This window comes from Typopeltis vanoorti, chromosome 11, assembly GCF_054136105.1.
Source record: "Typopeltis vanoorti isolate ZY-2024b chromosome 11, IOZ_Tvanoo_1.0, whole genome shotgun sequence".
NCBI classification, from domain to species: Eukaryota; Metazoa; Arthropoda; class Arachnida; order Uropygi; family Thelyphonidae; genus Typopeltis; species Typopeltis vanoorti.
In genome coordinates this window covers 111,887,805-111,903,193 of record NC_143559.1, presented here as the reverse complement: position 1 = coordinate 111,903,193, position 15,389 = coordinate 111,887,805, and the positions used below count along the sequence as shown (strand labels likewise).

The 15,389-nt window shown below is 33.8% G+C and overlaps 1 long non-coding RNA gene across 2 annotated transcripts in view; it reads right to left on the bottom strand.

Moving 5' to 3' along the window:
* Positions 1-15,389, bottom strand: part of LOC150101946 (uncharacterized) — a 95,013-nt gene that overhangs the window by 58,256 nt on the left and 21,368 nt on the right. For both annotated transcript variants that reach the window (XR_016549007.1, XR_016549006.1), the window contains exon 2: positions 12,549-12,630. This is a non-coding gene — a long non-coding RNA (uncharacterized LOC150101946). The remainder of the gene's footprint in view (positions 1-12,548; positions 12,631-15,389) is intronic.

Below are 15,389 nucleotides of genomic sequence, written 5' to 3'. Positions count from 1 at the left end.
CATCATATTCTCCTAATTATGAAGCACTGGCCAATGAAATGCAATGTCAAAGATCACACTAACTTACACACATATATATATATATATATATTTAAATTTTTATATAATGTAAACTTTTAAGTAATAAAACATTTGATTATAATGTAAACTTTGTATGTATTCATTTAACAAACGAATTCAAAAAATTTGCTTGAAAAAATAGATGGTGCCTGTCGCCCTGTCGGTATTTTAGAATGTACTCTAGGAAGCAAAAAGGTTGGGAACCCCTGCTCTACATTATAAACTTAATCTCCAACAGAAATGATTGCTTAAAGCTATTTTAGTTTGGGAAAGTAATGTGCTTTTATATATATGTATATATATATATATGTATGTGTATCAGGACCATTGTTAGGGTATATGCCATCCCTAAATGCAAGAAAATGTGAAATTTAAAAAAAAATTTTTTTTTTGTTTTTTATGGTTGAAATACAATTTTGTCAGTTTTTGCCACTCCTAGGCATTCTTAATTGCTCAGTGGTTTTCTGTCTAATCCTAATTAAATTCCAGCAATAGCACAAACTACACTTCTGTAATACTGTACAAGTTATGGCATTGTTTGATTTATTCCTATTAATCTTTCTTGTCATTGTACCATTTAAATTACTACTTACACATCACAATGTATAAGTAGTAATGTGGTTTATGGGTTTGATGCTAGGCTGAAAATTTTGCATTATAATTTTTCTTAAGAGAGCCTAGTTAATTTTAAATTGATTGTTGCCTTACATAAGTGATTTAGAAATGCATAACCAACTTATAAGCCCGTCTACAAGAATTAAGTGAATCATGACATTAGTGATTCACTTAATTACCAGATGTTTGTCTTTCCCCAGCATTTCTAATTTGCCAAATAAATGAATGGCTATTATTAAATTAAACTTGTCCCCCCCTTTTTTTATAATTTTAATTATCAGTAATTTATATCCAATATACTACACTGCCACTTCACTTCCATTAAATGTTCTTAAAAAATATCTGTGCCATAAAAAAATATCGGTTTCATAAAACTAATTTAAAAAGCTTGAAATTCAGATAAATTCCTTTCTGTACAAACACACTTTGCCCATGCTTATTGCCAATAACATGCAATAAACAATGAAATTTCAAGACAATGGAACTAAGTTCATGCCATAATAAAGTTACAACTTGGATAGATGGAGACTTATAGGTATAATGCATTGCTAAAGCATGGTAGTCATCAACCATGTGAAAACCGCATAATATATTACTGATTGATCCATTAATGGTAGAATCTATCATTAATGCTAGAAATTCATGAAGTAAATGGAAACTAGAGTTGTATATATTCCATTCCTTCCATTAGTGGTCCTAACAGCCACTTAAGTGCCCATGAACTTCCAACTATTCTTGGACTTTGCAAATAACCCTAGTTCATGGGGCCAGTTTTCCCCTCCTGTTCTGAGGACAAAAAAACCCAAGTTTCCAGGTGAAAAAACTCTCTACCTCCATATGAGACCAACTAACTCACCTTTCATAAAAGAGATCAGATAAAGGTTCCTCACATCACTGATGGGAATCAAACCATGGTCTTTCCAACCAAAGGGCTTCATCTATACTGACTGAGCTACAGAGGCTCAGAGTTGTATATATTATATTACATTACATTACAGTAGCATAACATTGAAACAGAATTTTCCATTCGTATAGTATTCCACATGGGGATTGTGGTCTGCCATTTAATAACTCCTGGTCTAGACCATTCAAGATTTCATACTTATGTAAGTATGAAATCTTGAAAGCTATCGTTATAGCTTCATATCTTCATTCTCAGTTACTGTGTTGTAGTGCCTGCGTGCACATGCCTTTTTGTAAGTTCCTTTTGAAAATGGCTACGTGACGTTGCCGAAATATTGGAAATATTTATTAAAGTATAATTTAATTTATATTTGGATCTACGTTGTTCAATTCCCTAAGTGATTTAGAAAAACATGATTCACTTAATTGCATTCACTTAATGTTTGTGTGTGCAAAGCTGTTTCATGTTAATTCATTTTAGGACCAAAGCAACACTATGAAACAATATATTCTAAATTTCCCATCATTTTAAGTCCTTATGATATTCTGTATTCTATAATCCTTATATTTCAGTCTCCCTTCATCTTAGTCCAGATGAACTGAATTTTTGAGTTAATATCAGAAACAGCTATATTTTCCAAATTTGTTCCAAAATAGTTGAACAATGCAACCTATAAAGTTGCTTGCAGAATCAGTATCCTCTCCTGCATTCCTTTCAATTAAGCTTAGTTTTTGAGAGGAATCTTCAGCAACATAAATAATTATATTGTAAATATGGATGAAATCATTTGGAACAAAACAACATGACATGTTTTGTGTGTGTGCATGTTTTAGTAGTTCAGTGTGCTCTAGTTCTTGCAGTAATTGGAATGCATCAAATTTGGTAGGCTGTATGCCATTTAAATACCTCTGTCAAATCAAAGTGGCAGACTAATACTTAACTCAGAACCAAATTTACAGCAGATTAAATTTTTGGCTCTTATATAATAAGTATAGCCAAGTACTGTAGATTGTTAGTGACTAGACACTGCCATATTTAGCTTGAGTTATTCATGACTCTTGATAAATTATGTAGACATTAATAGTCTATCTGCTCTACCATGTTTATGTTTTGAATGAATTTTTAGCATCATGTCATCATTAAAGATAGATATCAAAATCTTAGAAAAATGAGTAGCCAATTCAAGATGTGATTAATACAGAGGTATGTGTTTAATTGAAAACAAAAGAGAGTAGTGCTTGCAAATCACATTGTAGTTAATGTACTCCTGGGGACTAACTTCAGAATGGGACATCTACATGTGACAAGAAAGGTCTGTCATTGGATATTCTTAGAATATGTGAGTTGCTGTAATAACTTTTCTCTGCTTAAATCAGTGGCTTAATCCCTTCAAGTTTCCTATGATTTAATGATTTTCATAATCCATTTAGATGATACAATGCCTATTCCCTAAAACTAGTTTAGGCATTGATTCATGTATGTATGGAGGATAGTATTGATTCTTTTGTTACAATGGAATAAGAACAGTTGTCTATTTTGCATTATTGTACAAGAATGTTTAACTGTCTTTTTATGATAGTGTAATCTCATCAAATGTAAAGTTCAAATTATCATCTGAATTTCTGTGCTTATCATATTATTCTTGGTGCTATAAGATAATGGACATTTCTCTAATTGCTTATCACCCAAAGCTCCTTTGATATATATTACTTTTTTTAAAATCCTAGTATTGAAAATATGAGTAAATATAACACTTTATTTGTGAAGAATTTATAACTAGTCACTATGTTATGTAAGAAATTACTGTTTTTGAGAAAAATTGTAATCAGTACATTTTCTAGTCATCATTTGATGACATCATAACAATAAGAACTGGAAGTAGAAAAACATAGATATGATAAAATATATATTTATAACAATACAGAAAGAAAAGGAACATTAGTTAATTTCGAGACCTAGGCACCTTAAGAAGAAAATGAAGAATATAAACTTAAGTGAAAAATTTTCAGGAAAAGTAATTGTTTATATTTATAAATAACTTTTATTGTGAAATGGCGCCTTACTATAATTCAAAATAAAATAAAAAATGAGATATATATTCCTACATGCCTTGTTTACCCAGTACTGTAGAAATATAAGTCACATCACCTGTGATCAACAACTGTAGTGAAATGAATTACATACTGATAAGAGGTAATTTTTTATAACATAATGATACATCATGAGTAATCTTCTATTAATTTTTTTAGAGCATATTTGTAAATTTGCAGATGCACTTTTTCCTCATACAAATTTATGATACTCTTATTGATAAATATTTTGGCAGAACCATAAAAAAAGGATAAAATCTGATTTTATTCCTTTTTTTTGTTATATTTATCGTTTTGTAATTTTTTTTTCATACCATCATGTTTATGTCATTAGGCTATTTATTATTATTATTACATATAGCAACTCCATGGAAACCCAGAGCTCATCATAGGAGGGCCACTCTATAATACTACACAATCCATTATCTGCAACCAATTATATGGTATTTTGTCTTAATTGCTTGTGTTCAGTGGCCATTCTGCTTGCTTTGCAGGAGGTTTTATCTCCTGCAAAACAGGCTCCATGGGACCAGTAACTCGCCTTCAGTTAAAAAAAAAATATATATATATAAACATACCTTATGTCATGATGAGAATCAAAACCAGGTTTTTTCCAAATGAAGAGGGCATGGAGATGGGTAAGAAGAATGAATGTAATATTGCTTTTTGGGAGGGAAAAAAAAATCGAGGCCTTACTATCTACTTAATAAGATTAAGTATTACCAAAAGTAAAATATCCATTCCCACAACAGGATTCGAACTCTCAACCTGTTGATTGAAGAGTAAATAATCCAAGAGTCAACAATCCAAGATTCATAGATTCCAATAAACTTAGATTTACTTGAATCAGCTTATCAGTACAAGTGATAAAAAGAAAAAAAAAATATGTAAATAAATAATTTATATCAAACAAAGAGTAAACACAAATGACATTTTTGGCAAACTCCCGCCTCAGACTTTAATAGAAAGCTTGTTCCTTGTTTGAAGACCATACCAATTTTTGGCTTGGTGTAAACTTATGAAGATTAAACAGGTTTCTTGAGAGTGCCTCTGTAGCACAAGGTACTTTCAAGTTAAATAGGTAATGTGGCATTCTTTTGGTTGAAAAATACCAACCTTGAATTATAGGCATTCTGTAGGTGTCATAATTAAGTGACAGAGAACCTAGATGCATGCTAGAAGGTGTCTGAATTTAGAAGCCAAGAGAAAGAAAATAAAAAAAATTGGGAACCTGAATTAGGAACTGTGAAAATAAGAACCAAAGATATGAGGGTGTCTAAAGGAATGGAATCCAATTCAAGTGCAATTTCAGATCCCCCCCCCCCCCCCCCCCCACACACACACACTCCCAATTTGATAACTATCTTCTTGAGCTATGGCTTTTAACATAAACATAGTTTAAAGTCGATATCATGTATGTTGTTCCTCTTTATAGCGCTTTTATCCTGCTTAGGTGCAGGGTCCAGATTATGCAACTGTAGGAAACCCCAAATGGCTTGTCACAGTCTGGCATTTGGGGGGGGGTATGACCATAGAAATGTGTGTTCATAGGGCTGGTTTACCTGTTCTGGGGGACAGAAAACCCGAATTTCTGGGTAAAAAAAAAAAAAAAACCACCCTCTGTATGAGACCAGCTGACTCACCTTTATTCGAAAGAGACCAGATATCTTGAATGGGAATTGAATCCAAGTCTTTCTGACCAAAGGAAATTTCATCTGTACTGACTGAGCTACAGAGGCTTTACGTCATGCATGTTGTTGAGAATGGTAATTACAGGTGGTATGCTGCTATAATAGAGAGAGCGTGTCAATATGTGTTCAGCAGGATTTCGCTAAACTTCATTTGGAGAATATGGTCATTCTTGTGTACCATGAATTCTTTCAAGGGATAATCTTGGGTAAAATATCAATGTGCAAATAGCAAATAATTTTATTTACAATTGCAGCTCTTCAATAAATACATTGGATAGCTTTGCATGGTTTGCAATTGCCCATATTTTTTCTTCCTCCTTTTATTCAATTTGCAGGATGGCTCTTAGTGGTCGGTGATCTGAATGGATGTCAAAATACTTTCTGCCAATTGTTCCTACATCTTGAAATATTCTTTTGCAGTCAGAATGTAGTCTATTTCATTTCTTATATTGTCATTTGGGAATTCCCAAGTCCACCTTTTACCTGCTATTTTTTGGAAAAGGGCATTCATGATGAAAAGTGTTTTTGCTTCTGCAATTATTGAAGTTTCTCTCCTCTTTCATTTCTATTACCTGGTCCAAAAGGACTGATGTAGGTTTCTTGATTTCTGTCCTTCCCAATTTTAACATTAAAGTCGCCACAGATAAAAGTGGTACATGGACTTTTGCTGTAGTGGCTCTTCAAGATTCTTGTAGCATTCATTTATCTTGTTATCACTTGAGGCCGATGTAGAAGTATAACATGATAATTTTAAGGGTGGCCTTTCTTCCAAGATCCACCATCAGAGTGCCAACTCTTCCATAGAGAATGTTACACGAGATGATTTTCTTTGTTAGTCTTTTCCTTATAATGAATCCAACTCTACCTTATTTTACATTGTTGGTTGCTGGCCCAAGGAAAATTTGTGAGTCACCATTCCAATGTGCTGTTAGTTCTTTTCATTTTGTTTATAGCCAAACTCTTTAATTTTTTAAGTAGCAAGTCAATTTAGAGAGTCTTTTGCCAGGATATTCAGGGTGTCTATAGCCAGGGTAATCTTTCCAAAAGATGGCCTGCCTTCATCTGTGGGATTGTTAGCACCCCTGACTCTTCTTTTTTCTTTTCCACCATTATAGAGAAGTAGGTGAGTCACATAGGACTCGTGCCTATTCTTCTGTTTTGCTGTTGACTTTGCTGACCAGGAATTATTTCTAACCTAGCTTTCCATAAGTTAAATTAGTTTCAATACATATAGACAGCTTGAGAATATGCTTTTTCCTATGTACTGTAAATTCTTTCAAGGTTATCTTTTTTATTTCATCATCATCAAATTCCTGATATATATATCCTCAGGGAGTACAGGATCTTAATGATAGTGCTGCCTGAGAAGTTACATGGTTACTAACTTCCTATCAACAATTTTCCTCCAGGTTAACCTGTCATCTGTCAACATTCCAATATTATCAGATCTCATATTTCTGTCTTCTAAGGCACCACCTACACCTTTCTTCCTCTGGGTCTTGATCCTGCCATCCTGGCAAAGAACATTTGCTTAGCTAATCTTTCATCTTCCATTCTGTTTAAGTGACCATACCACCTGAAATTAGTTCTGCTAACACATTCCTGAATGCTAACAATATCAAATTTTTTCCTAATATTCTCATTTTTAATAAGATACTGTCATTGATGCCATCCGTTCAGTCCCCTAATCTTCCTCAGAACTCTCATTATCTGTGGTCTCCAGTCTTTGATCAAGAGTTTTATTTCTATCCCAGCTCTCAGATCCATAAGATAAAATTGTTTTGAACACACTCTTGTATACGGCTAGTTTAGTGTTTTGACTAATCTCTCCCTTATTCCATATAAATTTATTCAGTTGACTTACTACCATACCAGCTTTGCTAATTCTGTTATCCATTTTCATATTTAATTTACCATCTTCACTAAACATTGTGCCTAAATAGCTGAAATTTTTTACTTGTATAGATTCTCCATATAGGATGCAGTTGATGTTTTCAATGTTTCTGCGTAATTTCATTGTCTTTTGAATACTGATTTTCATACCAAATTTATCAAAATAGTTATTTAATTTGGTCAGGGAATCCTGCCGAATTGTCCTGGATTTATTTAAGAGTATAACACCATCTGATAAAGTAAATAGCTGAGATTAACATCTCCAATTTTGATATCAGTTTAATACCACTTTCCTTCATGTGATCCATATAAATGATAAATAAAATTGGAGATAATGCACACCCTTCTCTTGATACCTGACTTAACATCAAACCATCTTCTTGTATCTTCAATTCTTACTGCTGACTTACAACTTAAATATAGACTATGTATTGCTTGATATAATGTCCCATTTACACCATATAATTTGAGCAGTTTGAACAGCTTTCCTCTTGGCACCTTGTCATATGCCTTTTCCAGATCTACAAAACTTAAATAGAGATCCTTGTTATATTCCCAAGATTTCTCAACTGTCTTAAAGTAAAAATTTGATCTTCACAACCTCTGTTTGGCTGAACCCGGCTTGTTCTTCTCCACAGTTTTTCTTAGCTGTTTCTCAAGAGTACTTGCATAAATCTTGCCAGGAACACTCAATAGAGAAATTCTTCTGTAATTCCTATGTTCATCTTTATTCTCTTTTTTATAAATGAGTGCTCTACTCCAGTCTTCTGGAATTTGACCTTCTGACCATTCCTTCTGAATTATGCAGTTGTAGCCACTGTAAAACTTTTATACCTCCATATTTTAGCTTTTTCTTTTCAAATATCATCTACTCCAGCTGTCTTTCATGTTTGTGATAATTCAAGTATAGATATATATTCCAGGTAGTATTCCTGTTGAGTGTTTTCTACCACCATGCCGTCACTGCTTGTTTCATTTAGCAATCTTTCAAAGTAATTACTCCATACATCAAGGATACCTTTTTCTCCAGTTTTCAGGTCCCCTTTATCATCTCTAATTCCTTTTACAGTACTCTTTCCTCCATTTCTGAGCTTTTTCAATAGCCTTCGTAATATTTTACCACCTTCCTGATATTTATTTTCTGTGTTCTTACATTTTTCTCTATATTCCATAAGAGCACAAGCTGATTTACTTGCCAAGAATTTTCAGTGTGGTTTTTTTCTTTTCCTTGACTGCTTCTTTAACCTTCCTATGTCCACCATGGAGGTCTAATTTTTTTTTATCCTTGCAGATTACTTCACCACTTGCATCTCTGGCCGAATCAAATCAGTTTTCTTTAGGGTTTGCCACTGAATCTCCAAGGATTGGAAATGTTCAACCTTGATTTTTAATTATTTTTAATTAAAAAAAAACCTGATGAAACACCCCCTCTGAAATTAGACTTTTGTCCAAAGAAATGGGAACAGATGATCATCTCATGACATATGAATGATTTATCAAATTAAAAATTATGGCTGTGTTCAAAATTGACAGGGTCTTTCCCAGACTTTTTTTTAACTTTTGGATTTTATTTGAATGTTTTCAATCATGATATGATGGGGGGGGGGGTCTGGAAAGTTCTGATAAACACCTAGAACAAAAATGATATTAAAGCAATTGATATAACTACAAGAAAGAACGTACGAGGATATAAGAACATAAATTACCTTCATAACTCTGTACTAGTATGTTCTTTCTTGTGGTTATTATTATTACCTGACACCTCCAAGGAGTCCAAAGACTCATCGAGAGAGGACATCTACTCTACAGCAAACCACATCATGTACACCAATGCCATCTACTGCACACCACTAGTATTTTCACAGACAATCGCGAATGTCCATGCTCACGGTGGGATTCAAACCCTCAGCCTTTTGGCTGGAGAGCGGATACGCTAACCACTCGCCCAACCAGGCTGGTTATATCAGTTGTTTCAATCTCACTCTTGTCTAGGTGTTTATTAGAACTTTCCAGAACTCCCCCCCCCCCCCCATACTTGCATTAGTGATAATGCTAACAGCAATTTTGTCATTAACAGATAAATTTGTTACAGTCACCTGTAATACAAAATACTTTAATTCCTATTACATGCTTAGTCCCCCCCCCCCCATTAAAAAGGTTATGTGCTTTAATGCAGTTTGTGTTGGCTTGGTAGGGCATATGATATGATAGAAATATGTTTTGCACAGTTGCCGATATCTTATTATCTCGCATGGTTGATTAGGGGTTTATTGGCACAAGGACAGTAGAGGTCATACTACACCAAACCAAAGGTTCTAGTGGTACTATTCAAGATAATGTTACCTTTCCTCCTATCCAGACTTGTATAATTATTTGCATTTCAACAGAATAGTGTTCTACTGGGATAGTGTGTGTCGTTATGGCTGGTTATTTTAGATCACACCAAAACATTAACTGACTATGAGTACATTATACTTGTAAATTGTATGTATTCTTGGGCCAGTATATTTTTGGGAGGGAAAAACCCTGTCACTTCTGTATGAAACTTTCTAAGCAAATTCACTTGCATTTTGAAAAGTCCTTATAAATATTCATCTTGTAATATGACAAAAATCAAACTCAGGTCTTTCTAGCTAAAGGCATCATCACTATTAGTTGTATTACAGAGGCACCTTCATTCTTGCAGTTAGGATTATATAATTATAGCAAGCCTCTAGTGATTTGTACAAGTACTTGTGAAATCTCTGGAAGTAGTAAGATAAGAACTTGGCAAAAAGATTATGCTGCTTTCTTTTGCTTCATGCTATCACTTTTGTTGATTTTTATATGCAGTTCAGGTAGTTGGTTATTGGAAATGAAATGCCTTCACACTATGAAAACTATATATCCCAGTTCTTTGTTGTTCCCTGTTTTTTTTTTTTTTTTTTTCTCTCCTCTCTAGTTCACTTGCTCTGACATAACAGATTTAACTCTGATGAGTAGTATGTATCCAGAATATTGGCTTGTATAAAATACTGCTCTTGCCACAAGCTCCAATTTCAAACGAGTTATATTAATTCAGCCTTTAGTTATTTTAGCAGGTATTAAAAAATGCAAGTACAAGTATATGGTTCCACCTGAGTTGTTGTCATAACAGCTACATTCTATGTTGTATTCACTATGAGGACAATCATTTTTATTTAACAGCAACATTTAGTACACAGAAACTTTGCAGATACAATGAACTTATTAGTATCATTAAAGCGCCTCCATAGTGCAATTGGAAGAATGACAGTACGTTGCGCCCTTTGATTGGAGGCTCAAGGCTCAAGTTCGATTCTCGTCATGAAGGGAGGAATCTTTATGTGGACGGTTTCAATCAAAGGTGAGTTAGCCGATCTCATACGGAGGTAGCAGGGTTTTTTCTCCTGGAAACTTGGGTTTTTCATTCCACATGCAGACAAATCAGCCCTTCAGAACACACGCAATTTACAGACAAAAAATGCTAGCTGTGATGGTGGTAGTGGCCAGTTGATGGTTGGTAGTAGAGGTTAGGTGTAGTGGTGGAGACGGAGAGTTGCACAATAGGTGTCCTCCAGCGATGAGTCTTTGGACTCCTTGGAGGTGTCATGAATAATAATAATAATAATTTATCCAAAGTAAAACGATTATTTTTTTTTCAAATAAAAGTAAGCTAATTACTAATTACCACTAAAATACTTACCAACTTTACTCAAGACAGTAAACATGTACCAGCCCTTTATGTTATGGCTTAAGCCAACCATTTGATGATTACTGGTGTTAAGCAACTACATAATGTAATAGTACTCACTACAAACAGGATAGGACAGTGAGAGACATGGTGAATAAATGGAAATAGTGGGGAATGGTGTTAGGCTTCCACTGACAACACAGTTCAGTACATTTTAAAATCAGAATGGCTAGTTACCAGATGCTAGAAATCCACAAATTTCTGTTCTTGTGTCATTGTTTGTTCTATATTAGCATAAAGAATAAGTGGTCATTCATTATTTCAAAAATTCTGTAACATGCTTGGAAACTGCCCACACATCATGCCAGTCAGAAATCACTATATATTACTTAGTAATCCTGCCACCTACACGTATGAGAGACTGGCTGACTCATATTTTGATGAAAATGCCATGTTTTATGAAGAAATATTTCTCATGTCAACAAGAAATATTTCTTGTTGATATAAGAACCAAACACTGGTCTTTCAAACACACCGAAGAGTATGTCATATCATCCATCTGACTGAACTAGGTGCTATAAATTATTGGAAGGTGAAGTCAGATATTGTGAGAAGAGCAAGGTTGTCCTTATCACAATGAAGAACAGAAAGGAAGTCCATGTCACTGACAGAATGACCTTGAGCATTAGAATGTTTAAACATTGCAAGGATGGTTAAATAAAAAAAGAGGAATTTTGCAATGAATAGAAATACAATAACTAGACATTTATGAATAGAAGTAATAATGGAATAACTGGTGTAATAAAAATCATTTATATATATAATACAAATGCAAGCAAACATAACAGAACATTTAATAGTGTGAAAGTAAAATTGTGTATTGGCATAGTCTGATGTACAGTCCTAATGATGTGAAAAAAAAAAAAACCCAGCAGTGTTGAGTTTTATTCCCTTTATGGAAGACAGTGATACTCATCTATTGAGATTGGGACATGGTAGCAAAGCTTCACAGCTCTTTGTATAATCATTCTATGAGAAACTGGAAACTACTCTTATGCAGGACTTTAGGTTGTTGTTTTTTTTTTTTTTAAACTTATGTTTTGCATGGTATACCATGTTTTGCAAGACCAAATTGTTCTGGTTTGTAATAATATTTAGTACAATCAGACTGTAGTACTCTATGCCAGTTCATGATTCCATTTCCAATTTAATTTTCTGTTATGTTTGCTTATCTCAATTTATTCATACTAAAGATACTTGGGAAAGTTTTTTTTATATATATAATAAGCAATTTTTATCACATTATCTGTTATTTCTTTTGCTGATGTGCTGTCATCAGCAAAATCTGAAATTGCATAAAGGAGAAAAATATGAATAATAAAAAGTATTAAGTCAGTTGGATGTCAAAACTAAATTATTATTATTATTATGTGACACCTCCAGAGAGTCCAAAGACTCGTCAAGGGAGAGTGTGCCAATAGCATCAGATGATTGATCTCCTTCCAACTACTAACCATGCTCAAACTTGCTTAACTTTTTTTGTCAAAACTAAATGACAATATAAGGTGGTAAATGATTTTCATAGCCCAGTAAGAGATCATTACCTTGCTTATTACAGACCTGAGATAGTTAGAAAACTCTTCAAGCCACTTCAGGTTGCTCCCTCAAAGCAGAGTTTTGGATTATCTAAATAAATGAAAAAAAGGGAAAATAAATGTGCTGTAGGTTTAAAGGTTTTCCTAGATGGGATTGACATAAAAAGAGCTTTGGTGCTAAAATATTTAACGTTCTAAAATGTTTAGCCTTTTATGCACCTGGCTGAACATTGTAGCTAATGATTCATAAATTTATATTTTGAATAAGAGCTACACTAAGAGATATTATATAAGTTTTTTCTATGATAGATGGTTTTCAAGATGATAATGCTGTAGTTTATACAATGCCATCTCATAAAGGGTTGAGATATTTCCATAGTTACGCTTAAATTTAAATAAATTTAATGAAAGGAAGCATGTGCTTCCTTTCATTTGCATCAGCTGATAAAATATAAGATTTTCCATCTAACATAAAAAGCTTAACATCATTTTAATTGACAAAAATCTGATATGAGGGTTGTAGCATTCAAAAATAAAGTAGAAACAAAAAAAAAAAAGCCAGCAAAACATTGATTTAAAGAGTTCAATATTTATATTTAGTAATATTTAATGAAATCATATATGAATGTATATGGCCTCAATCTTTAACAAGAACTTACTATTGAATTTCTCATCAAATTCCTGATAAGTACCCTCAGGGAGTATATAGGATAATTATGATAGTAATGGTGTAACATTTTCATGTAGTACTAACTTTTGATCCACAGTTTTCCTCCAAATTAATCTAGTCTTTCTCTGGGTCTTTTTCCTGCTAACATGGCAAAGAACACTTGTTTTGCTAACCTTTTCTCTCCCATTCTGTTTTTTTTTTTTTTTAATGTTATGTTGAGTCTATACATGAGTGGTTAGTTTATCAACCTGTAGTATGTTAGTACCATGTATGTGTTTAAGTTCAATAGAACTAACCACCTGAGATTAGTTCTATTGAACTTAGATGCTTGAAAAGTGACAGTAATTACTAAGAGTGGGATTAGTTTACAATTCTTTTCAAAAAATAAAGTTTTCTACGCTCTTCTTATGAGCCTCCATAGCTCAGTCAGTATAGATGAATCCCTTTGGTCAGAAAGACCTGGGTTCGATCCCGTCAGTGATGTGAGGAACCTTTATCTGGTCTCTTTTGACGAAAGATGAGTTAGCCGGTCTCATTTGAAGGTAGGGGGATTTTTCACCCGGAAACATGGGTTTTTCATCCCCCAGAACATGCAAACCGGCCCTGTGAACACACATGGATTACAGTCATGAATACATCCCAGCCATATGTTGGGTCCGAGCCCAGATAAAATTGGGGGAAGGGGGGAAAGGAAGCAATGGTAAACTACCCTGTAAAAACTCCACCAGGAACACTTTGTAGACAATGTCTACAAAGTCACCTAGGCTCGGAAATCAGTGAAAGGGAAAAACCACTAACACCACTCTCTTGGTAGAGGTCAATTACCCCAAAGCAAATATGTATAACTCATTCATTTTAGTATTATCATACCCCCTCTCATTCTCTGTGCGTTTATGTCGGAGATTCCCAACTGCTTTTTTTCCCCCCATAAAGATTATTGGAATTACATCTTTAAAATGTTAAAAGTTTACATTTGATTTGCTTTGATAGATTATAACCACAAGTTATCGTGGCATTTGTAGATGATACAAAGTTGTAGAAAGTTAGGAAGAACTATGAGGAGTAGAGTTGATATTGTGGCCTTGCAGCAGGATCTCAACAGACTGCGAGTAGAGCTGTCAATTTAATGTTGCAAAATGCAAGGTCTTGAAATCTGGTAGGTAAGGGTGGGACACAGAGTATATATGGTGAATAAGCCTTCATGTATAGCAAGATCTGTAAAGTTAATATAATTAATCAACCACACATGTGCCACAGGTGAAAATTATATTTATTTTACAAATATTTCATCTTGCATATTGTAGGACATTTTTATTTTAACAAATGTGCAACTACATGTACAGAGGAATTCAAATTTGGCACATGCATTGTACTATTCTTTTTCAAATTCCTTACTGCAGTTCTTCACTCTCATTAATGATATCTTACAATACATAAGGCAAAATATTTGTAAAATAAATATAATTTTATACTGTGGCACATGTGTAAATGCTTAATTAATTAATGGAATTTTGAAAGTGGTGGAGGAGATGTGAGATCTGGGAAAGAGAGTGGACAGAGTTGAAGTATCATGCAACAGATTATGGCAATGATAAGGACCTTGATATACAGAAGCAAAGAGGTTATGATTTCTCTTGTAGAAGACCATGATCAGGCTGCATATATGGACTACTGTGTGAATTTGGTTGCCTGGTTTCAAGGGGAATCAGGATATCTTGGGAGAGAGTGTCCAGAGATGGTTCAATCAGTATCAGCTCAGTAGGATATGAGAGCAGATTGTCAGAGTCTTAAGAATAGAAAGAGAGGAGATATGGATGTTTTATTGTTGTATAAAGTTAAGAAATATTTCTAGTTGTAAAAATGAGTTTAAAGAAACTTTCTCATTATTCTCATACCCATTCATCATAGATAAAATATATATATATATATAAAAAACAGAACACTTTGTTCACATATTAGTCACACAAGGAGAACAATCATTTAAAGCCTGCTCATATACAAACTTGTATCTGAAATAAGAGTCAGTTATGAGGATTCTATGGCAGCAGCTGCCTCCACAGAAACTGAGAGTGGATAGCTATTTACATAGTATCATCCCACTACATATCAGAACCCCTGCAGACTCTGAACTCCTGGTCCGAAAACTAGGATTTCCATACCACCTTTCTATATTTGGTTCC